At 37.7% G+C, this 6,656-nt stretch overlaps 1 pseudogene; it reads right to left on the bottom strand.

Moving 5' to 3' along the window:
• Nucleotides 1-272: 272 nt before the first annotated feature.
• On the bottom strand, nucleotides 273-5,943 carry LOC124238124 (olfactory receptor 5H2-like; annotated as a pseudogene).
• Between the last annotated feature and the right edge of the window lie 713 nt (nucleotides 5,944-6,656).

Below are 6,656 nucleotides of genomic sequence, written 5' to 3'. Positions count from 1 at the left end.
CCACATGAAAAAAGACAGGCATGAAACACTTTGTTGGTTTTTGTCCTTAATTATTTTAGTATGACATGAACACTTGATTAAATTTATATGTTTTTGAGTAACATATGCATATATGTTAAGATGTTTACTAGGTACTCATACCTTAACTCATTAAAACACTAGGTTAATCATTACTTCAAAAATCTATGCACACTAACCAAGACAGAGGCACATATAAGCTACACAATTGTATGACTGTTTTAATAAAAAGAGAATAGACAGTAGTATGAGATCTAAACATTTCTCTCTAACATTTTTGCCAGTGAATCTATGACTTTCTTATTTCTCAGGCTGTAGATGATTGGATTTAACAAAGGGATGATGATAGCATAAAATAGAGAGTCCACCATATCTTGGTCATCTGCTTGTGCAGATCTAGGGCGCACATACATGAAGGCAAGGGGGCCATAGTATAAAGAGACAGATAAGAGATGGGCTCCACAGGTGTAGAAGGCTTTCCTGATGCCTTGTATAGACTTCCTTTTTAAGACTGTAAAGAGAACAAGTGTATAAGAGACAAGAACTGTCATAATGGTGAACACTTGTATTGACCCAGAGGAAATAAAAACCATCAGAAAATTAATAGAAGGGCCAGTACACGAAATCTTAAGTAATGGTATAATGTCACAGTAAAAGTGATGTATAACGTTGCAGTTACAGAAGGTTAATCTGAATAAAAAACCTACATGAATTAAGGCATGAAGAAGACCACCAAAAAATGACAAAACTAATAGCCTAATGCATAATAGCCTATTGGTCATAATCACTGGATAAAGCAAAGGTTTGCATATGGCCACAAAGCGATCATATGCCATTGTTGCTAAGAGAAAACATTTTGTGGTTACACTGACTGCAAAGAAAAAAAATTGTATCATGCATCGAGAGAGAGATATCATCGTACTCTTGGCAAAGAAGTTGACCAGAATCTTGGGGGTCACTGTTGATGATAACCAAGCATCCGCAAAATCCAGGCTTCCAAGGAATAAGTACATGGGGGTGTGAAGTTGAGGATCATTTCATATGAGAGCAATAAGAACAAGGTTCCCTATAATGGTGGTGAAATATATAACCAAGAACACCAGGAAAAGTGGGATTTACCACTTGGGTTGATAAATAAGCCCTTGAGAGTAAACTCTGTCGGCAATGTTGCATTTTCCTTTTCCCTGCTTTCACTGAATGCTGCCTGAAATGAAATGGAGTAAAGGAAAAAATACATCACGAAGGATTTATAATATGAACATCTGGGGGAGGATATTTCAGATAAAAATATATACATCAGAATTTCCTCTTAAATTTTTTATTACTTCTATAATAGATAGAATCTATTTTGGGGGAATTGAACAAATTTAAAAAATGCAATAATTTTTGTTGAAAAAATGTTCACAGATTTAGAAATGAACAGATTTAGAACAGGTTTAGAAAAAGGGAGTCTTTCTAAGTATGTGCTAAATGTCTGGGATGCCATTGAGTGTGATACGGAAATTCTGGAAAGAAGTTTGAAGGGCCTAGGTACTGGAATGAATACAATGACATGTGCAGGATCTTGAACTTTATTCTTCAGGTAATAACCATGCACTGAAAACTTAAGAGATGTGGAGTGGTGTTGTAAGGTATTTTTAAAAATAAATGTATGGCAGTGTAGAAAGCAGGCTTATGGGAGGAAAAATTGGACTCAGGAATACTAGCCAGGAAGCTGATACACTTGTCTAGTGGTTCAAAAACCAGAGTAAACATCAGAAATGCCTGAGGAATTTCTTTTGTGAAAAATATAGATTGTAAGGTATTACTGTAGAAACTGATTCAATGTGTCAAAAATGGGGTCTAATATCTGCATTATAAAAATGCTCTCCTACTGATTCAAATGCACGTTGAGTGCCTAGTCAATGATATGACATTGGGAGTGATGAGGAGGAATGAGCGAGAGATGAAAAAGAATTCAGAATATAGAGTCACTAGGACTTGGTGACATAGGAGATGTGAAGGGGGTGGTCAGTGAAGGAGAGAGCAGCCATCTGGTGATTGGGCAGATGGTCATCAAAAATTGAAATTGAGAAATCAGACGCAGCGCCCAGTTTGTGGAGAGAGTATCCTCTGAACATCCAGGTGAGAGAGCTTATGAGGATGAGTCTGCTAGACCTTAATAGAAATAATCTCTTTGGAGACACTGGGGTAGCTGAATGCGTATTTATTGATGATCTAATCATTGTAAAGAGTGCACAAAGTAAAGACAAGAAGGACATGGAAAGAAACTGGAGGAAGTTTATTAAAGAGATTATAAAATGGATAATTGACATATATTACATAGCCAACATCTGATCCTCTTTTCTACCACATGGTCTTTGGGGCCAGCAGAGGTTACCACCATTCAAGAAGCCAAAAGAGCCAGAAGTTGACTGTGCCATTCCTTGTGTACCTGGAGTGAGAGGACTTGATCTAGATTTGACAAATCAAACCCACTGAAGCTACAAGTGAAATATGGAGAGAAGGAGAAGTGGTACAGGAACATAGAGAATATTGGTTGCAAAGGCAGCAACAGGAAGAGTGCAGCAAATGCATCCCGCATCCACAGCAGTGGCATTGTCAGTGTGAGCTGCATTCCAGTTTCAGCAGCAGTGACAGCAGTTCTCATTGAGTTAGAAAGGGGACTTGAATTTGGCCATTGGTTGGCTCTTTGTTTTTTTCTTTTTTGCCCATTTCTTCAGCTAATTCCTCCAATCTTTCTTGCATTTCTGTGTTACAGTAAATTTATATTCAATTAACTCATTTCTTGTTACAACCAAGAAACCTGGTTCTCACCAAAGAAAGACTAGGGAGAGACCAAATAAGGTTAGTGAGCAGAGTTATTGGAGAAGGAAAAGGGATACTGGACAGCTGAGTGTTGTCTATGTAGAGAGAATGATACTCCTGAAGAATGAAGAGCAGGTCAAATGCCAAAATAAATGCTCTAATAGGACAAGGAGTCCTCTGATTTCACTAAGTGTGAACATTAAAAGATTGGTAGTGGCTTTAGTGAGAGCAATTTCTGTTTTGTGATAGAGTTGAGATCAGAAAATCATAAGAAGTGAAAAGGAAACCAGTGGGTGGAATGATACAGAGAACTCCAAGAAATGTGGAGAACAGTTGGCATCTCTCTACTTCTTATATAAAGGTATAGGGTTTTTTCCTCTGGAACATTTTAATGAAAGTTTTCACAAGAAAGGAGAGGAGAGTAAGGAATGGAGAGGAGAGAAGGAACAGGAGAAGGGGGCAGGAAATATGTTACAAAACAATGTGGAGGAGAGTGCAAGTGGAAAATAACAAGAGACAGAGATGGTGAGTGTAGCAAAGACCCAGATGAGGGAGAGAGTAAGTCACTGAAAGGCTGTGGAGAAAGATGGGGAGGCTCCGAGGTTGGGGTGAATATTCATCTTCACCCTGAAGTTTCTCAAGGTTGTCAGTCCAGAAAATATTTTTTCCATTTTTTAGAAAAGTCTAAATTTTATATTCCTATGGAATTTTTGTATGAAAAATACATCAATTCCAAATCTTACTTTGTAAATTTTGTGTTGCTCATAAATATGTTGGCACTGCCTGATAGTTCTTTCCATATTTGAAAGTTGCTTTCTCTTTGTTATTACAGTGATTAGAACTCTCCTGCTGCTCCTTTTACTTGAGAGCACTCTCCTTTCCACCAGTTGTAGGGGTTTTTGTTTGTTTTGGGGGTTTCTTTTTATCAGAATAAAACTGAGCCAAAACTAGATCCTGAATACAGGCAATATGAACAATGAATGTCTATAATTCCAGTTATTAAGTAGATTTTTATATGGAATGGCTTTCTTGCCTACAGTCCTAATAAATAATTAATTGAAAGCCCTCAAGTTTACTTGATATATGGGTACTTATTGAGTCATAAATTCTGGAAAGCATGGTGGAAGGACAATTTCTACATATTTCCTGATATATATAGATATATGTAGTTGACGTATATCATTCTCTACATACATGCTTAATGATATCCTTATATTTCGATTTAAATTCTATAATATGTATATATAATTCCATGTTACAGATACAAAATATTCTTATAAGAATCATATGACCTGAAACTTCAAGCCCACTTTTAAGTTACTTAACTTTCTCATTCACCAAAATTTACCTTAGAAAATCATTATACTTAGGTTAACAAAATAAAATACCCAAAAAGAGAAGAATTCAGTCTTAGAGCTATTTTTCATATCCCAATTTTAGTCTTAAAATAAAATACACATTAAATTCACTATTTTCTATTCATTTCCACATATTTTGATATCTTACAAACCCAATCTAAAATTATTGTAAATTAAACCATATTTAAAATTTTCTATATAAAGAATACTGACTGTTATAGAATTCATTTTTCTCTTACCCATATCTTATAAGAAATTGTAGACATCCCTTCAAAGAGACAGGCTTTCTAAGTAGAAAAATATTCTGTAGCACAGGAATGGAGATAACGTAGGCATCAACTCTGCACACTGATTCATTTTGGAAGCCTTATTACACAACCTCAGGAAAATGTGGTTTATATCGATTTTCTCTGAACACGTTCAACCGATTGTACAACTCTTTGCTTTTTCCAGAAGAAGAAGGAGTGAAGAACTAAAATTCTCCTGATGGCACCCAAGGATCCCCTTAAGGACAAAGCTAAGCTGTTCTTCTGGGCACTGTGGACTTGGACATGTGTGGGAAGTCCAGGTTGTCCCAAAGGGCATTACAGACTCTGAAATCCTAAACATTAAGTCACAGTAGACAGTGCTATTTATTTTAACACTTGAAATTGCCTTTTATGCCACTATTTTCCACCACAGATGACACTTCTCACATTTTTATACGAACTCCAGTTTACCCATAAATTTTGATGTTCTGAGTGCTTTGATTAGTATGGTCTTGTCAAGCTAATCATGCATGGTTTTAATGAGGCCGCAATTCCAGATCCCCTTCAGGCACCGACCCCGAGAAAGTTGTCCTCCTCATGCAAACTGCAGCTCACATCCGGACCTGGACCTAACCCCCCACTTTCAGCTGAAATCTGTGCCTGTGAATCTCATGAAGATCTTGTTAAAATGCAGATTCTGTCTCAGAGGTCAGGGTGGGGCCTGAGCGTCTTCATTTCTAACAAGGTGATGCCTGTGAGCGCCTGCCATCCACAGGGCCTTCGTCACTGGAGGGCCTAGGTTATCAGGGAGCTAGATCCCTGGAGAAACATAACATGGTAAATGGAGCTGGCGTGCCAAGAAAGAAGCAGGACAAGTCAGATGGAGCCAGGGAGGCCAGACTGGGTGGGCTCACAGTGGGTCTAGAGGACAGGTCAGGGCATTTCTTTTCACCACAAATTAAGGGAAAACAATTGAGGGATATTGAACCTGGTGCTAAAATTTTCATATTTTCTTTTTGTGCATTAACTGAGAACATTGTTGAGGGACGTTGATTCTGAAAATTATGACATTATTTATATGACATTCGTATGGTGAAAACTGTAATATTTTAGTTTCCTAACTGAAGAGTAGAAAGATGTTTATCATCCACATGGGACTTGATTGGCAGTATGGGAAAAGAAAAGGGAATGGTTTGTGGTAGACTGATTACTTATACCATACACTTAGAGTTTTGCTAGGAAAAGTCAAAAAATAGGAGAAAAAACAAGATAGGTAAAGGATGATTCACTGTGAAAACTCAGGAGTTGGGTGGAGTGAGTGGTGTGATGTACAGAGGTAACTTCAACATAACCCAAAGTAGACTTAAATTTACTGCCCCCTTAAATTCTGTGTCATTATCTCCTAACTCATTTTGTTGCCGATCTGTGAGGACAGAGGTCTGCATTGCTGCTTCCAGTATGAGCAGTCTTTTCAGTTTTATCATTTTAGTAGGTGGTTCCTGATATCTCATTGTGGTCTGAATTTACCTTCCCCAATGACAATTTTATGGAGCATATTTTTGTGTCCTTGTTTGACATACGTATATCTCTTTTAGTGAAGTGTCTGTTGAAATCTTTTACCCATTTATAACTGATTATACATTTTCTTATTATTGAGTTTTGAGAATTCTTCAAATATCCTGGACACAAGGCTTTCATCACATACATGATTTGCAAACATTTTCTCAAGGATCCTTATCTTCTTCCCATTCCACAAGATATCTTACTGATCTGCTATGCTGACTGGAGCTAGTGAGCAAGGACTACAATTACCATAGACTTATTGGTAGACAGGGCATGTCAGAAGGTGAGAAATAAATCCAGCAAAAATTCAGGGCCCACTGATCTCAGTGAAATGTCTATGGTCCAGTTGCGTGAGTCACGTGGAGACATCCCCTCTGAGGAACAGGAAAATTTGTTGTATCTGACCCCTCTTACAGTCAAAAAGAGCCACAACACCTAGTGGTCCCTCTAGTTTTTGGAGGCAACATCATCCTCATTTGTATGTATTACTCCAACTCAATGAGCAAGTGACCAGAAAAGCTGCTAGTTTTGACTATGGCTCAAAACAGGAGAAGACATTGCAAAAGGTCTAGGCTGCTGTGCCAGCTGCTGTGCCACTTGGGCCATATAATTCAGCAGAAACAATGATGCTTGAAGTTGTGATGGAATATAGGGATACTGT

The sequence above is a fragment of the Equus quagga genome, chromosome 4 (genome assembly GCF_021613505.1).
Source record: "Equus quagga isolate Etosha38 chromosome 4, UCLA_HA_Equagga_1.0, whole genome shotgun sequence".
In the NCBI taxonomy this organism is placed as follows: Eukaryota; Metazoa; Chordata; class Mammalia; order Perissodactyla; family Equidae; genus Equus; species Equus quagga.
Note: the sequence above shows the minus strand (reverse complement) of the source record. Positions and strands in the feature narration are given on the sequence as shown.